This window comes from Pteropus alecto, unplaced genomic scaffold (genome assembly GCF_000325575.1).
Source record: "Pteropus alecto unplaced genomic scaffold, ASM32557v1 scaffold50, whole genome shotgun sequence".
Taxonomy (NCBI): Eukaryota; Metazoa; Chordata; class Mammalia; order Chiroptera; family Pteropodidae; genus Pteropus; species Pteropus alecto.
In genome coordinates this window covers 3727079-3730552 of record NW_006431918.1, presented here as the reverse complement: position 1 = coordinate 3730552, position 3474 = coordinate 3727079, and positions in this window count along the sequence as shown.

Sequence of the window (3474 nt, the reverse complement as noted above, 5' to 3'; positions counted from 1 at the left end):
GCCCTCCCGCCCGCCTGAGCCACTCGGGCCAGATGGACGCTCGAGATTAGAGACACAAAAGTGCGTCTCCAAGTCCGGCCGCCACCAATTCAGGGTACATTTAGACTCACTTCGAGGAGGCGCCTTTTGTTGTGGTGGTCGTGGTCGTGTTGTGTGTTTTTCCGGGAGCACGGGGTTAGCTGGGTTTTAAGGAATGACTCAGAATAAATCTGCCCAGAAGAACAAGACCCTAAGAGATACTCCAGGCCCTGACCCCCCAATAAAAACCCAACGCCAGCAGTGAGAAATCTTTGGTCTTTCCGAAGAGTCCGTTCAGCAGCCGCGGGAGTCAACCCCAACCCTGGCGACTTCTGCACGCGCAGGGCCCATCTGCTTCCCCTACTCCGGCTTTTCTTCTTTGATGACTTAAAAAAAAAAAAAAAAAAAGTGTGTTTTGGGCAGCGCTGGATTCAGAGCAATGAGAGATGGAGAGGAAGACAAGCCCCTGACAACTAAAAGCAGCTCCTCAAATCAGATGGCTCTTGCGCGGCGGCCAGAGCGGTCGTGCGGGGGTCGCGGCAGATGCGCGCTCGCCAGCGGGGAACCCACTGAATGAATGGTGACCCTGGACGCTGCCCTGTTCTCTTCAAGGCCGTTTCGGTTCTTGTCAATTATTGGGTGTTTGTCCCAATAAAAAGGGAATAGCAATCTCGAAACCTCTCAGCACTAGCTTTTTGCCTCCAACAATGTACCAAGAGAAGCTTAAAAATAAGCAGTTTTTGTAAATTCTAAGAAGCGGAAAGCTTTGGTTTAAATTGAGACAGACAGGGAGAGGTAGAGAGAGGCAGAAAGGAGAAAAAAACGAATATAAAACATCCCTGCAATACATTTTTAATATCTGAAGACTGAGGTTAATTGGAAAGAGCCATCGTCTGGGATATTTTTCGGGGGGAAAACTTACCATTCTGATAACGCTCCCCTCAAACTAAAATACTTTTCTGGTGGAAAAACTATACTGGTGGTCGCTTGGCTCAAGACTACGACCATTTTGACAAGGGTTTTAGATTCAGGACCATTTGCTTTCTATTCACTAAGAATTCCTTAAGCAGACAGTTTCTGCATCCTTTGGACATAGAAGGATGGGGGTGCGACTTGAGTTCCAGGTTGTCTTGACTGAAGGGCGTCAGGACACACCGCTATTGCACTTTACTTGGTTTTTCTTCAAGGCCTGGTTTTGTTTAGCTTGAGAACGGTTTCATTGCAGTTCTCCTGCGCTGTTGCTGCAATGCAGGCTATTTGCTCTCTCATCTTGCGGCATGGGGGGAGGGGAGCCTAGAGATGGTTTTGTAACAGGCTCTGCAGGCCTAAGTGGGAATACCGTAAATGATGAGCCCCGGGTTAAAAAAAAAAAAAGCAGCTGATGCTGAATTAATAGTTAGAGCAGACCCCTGAGGCTTTCTCCAACGAGGGGGTCAGGAGTCCTTTCTCTTCCCCCGGTCACGGGTTTTGTAACCAGTCTCATCAGATGCTGGGACATTTGTGATGGCTTCTTAAAACCTAAACCCTTAGGCTTAAGAGCTGTCTATACTCCTGATCAAACTCACCCCAAATACTAACACGTTAAGAAATTACATCGTAAAACCTCCCCAAATCCAATTGACTGGGCTGTTTGGGACCCATATGGCTGGACAGCTGTGCTGCTCCACGTGAAAAGACACCATTGCCCCTCGTATGGTATAAAGAGGGGGTTCCCCAGAGAGCTCAGACATGACCTAAGTATTAGCTTAGCCTGGGGTGAAGACTGAGTTAAATCTCTCCCTTCTTGGAGGTTAAAATAAAGACAACAACAAAAATCAAAAGAGGTGCACTTTTGAATTCACTGTAAATTGCATGCCTCCTGCTGGTCCCGCCAGAGGAAGGAAAGAACACCAGAGAAATAAACTCTCTTCAGCTATCACGAGCATGACGTGAGGCAAACTGAAGACACAGGAGATTGGAAAGAAATATATTATTTGCCAAGTGTACCATGTGTCCGTGACATTTGTGGTTCCCTGTTCAGAGAAGCAGGGTTCTGACCTCAGCTGATGCCTCAGTGTTAACCATAAAGAACGCCATCAGAGCACAATTTCCATGGTGAGAAGATGAAACTGTGCTTTAAAAAGGAAAGCCCATTATGAAATGCAGCCGGATTTAATTTTTAATATGATGGTGGATCCTCTAACACATTCTTTGCTGGTGTTTGCATTCAGGAGGAATGATTCATTCTATGGCAGAAGTCAAAATAACATAACACTCTGCAGTACTTTTAAAGAGGCTCCTCATTTTTAAAGGTGTCCTGAAATAGAATATTCTATAACCTTCAAGTGGTGGTGGCCAAAGAAACTGAATTCAAAACTCTGTTTCTACTGAAATGTTCACTCTAGATAAGAACCAGGCTTGATCTAATTTACCTATTTGTGCACATGCATACTGCATACTTCCTACCCCTAGGTCTCTTCAGACCTTAACGGATATTTTAAAACAAGGAAGAGAGAGGAAAAAACCCTCACAAATTAATCCGGAAAGTGAGATGGGGGAAAATATTGGTTAGAGGGTTAGATTCACAAGCTCTTAGTCCAAAGTCAGTCAATATTGTTTTGGGGAATTATTTCAATAATGAAACTAACTACCTCCTTCGAAAGCTTTTCATAGATTTAGCAGATACTGAAGTGTTCCTTTAGTGTCAATTTTCATCTTTGAAAATGACTACAGATAATTCTGTATTACTGTGACTTTCAAAAAACAAACAGAACAATTTTGGAGATACTATTTGAATGGCATAACTAATGATAGAAACCCAGAAATCATTTGGTTGCCTTCTTTCTTGTATAGAAGGGGAAAGCAAGGCCTAAGAGAAGGAAAAATTGCTTCTAGTTACGATGTGGATGGTTTATAGCAAATTCAGTGGAAAGTTAAGAAGAACAAAACCAGTTCTCTTCATTTCTTGCCTGTATATTTTTCTCATATCATATTTGAACATTAAGTTGTTGTTACAATTTTGGTTAAGTAAAAGAAATAGCGACGGACCCTAGTGAGTACAATTAGAGTCTAATTGTTTGGATTTAATTTTGAAATCCAAGTTTTCTATTTAAGTTTCTGTAGTTTTAGTGATATTTCAGAACATATTTAGGAAAATGCACACTGCCGCCCTCTTGCCCAGAGAGAGAGGGGAAGAGCCATATAAAAGTTTCAGAGCCTTCGGCTGAGTGAATTAAGTGCTAAACTGTGCCTAAAAAACACCCACATTAAACCTAGCACCAGAGATTTTGAGGAAGGATCCCCCTGAGACCGAAGTCTAGCAAACAGCATCCTTTCATAATCATTTATGTAGAAGCATGAGGCATGTGACAAGAGTCTCTGACACATGTCCAGTTTATCAGGTGGCAGTTACCAAGTCAATTTGTTTTGTTTCTGCATTATTTAATAAACTATTCATATTGTATAAAAAAGAGTCTT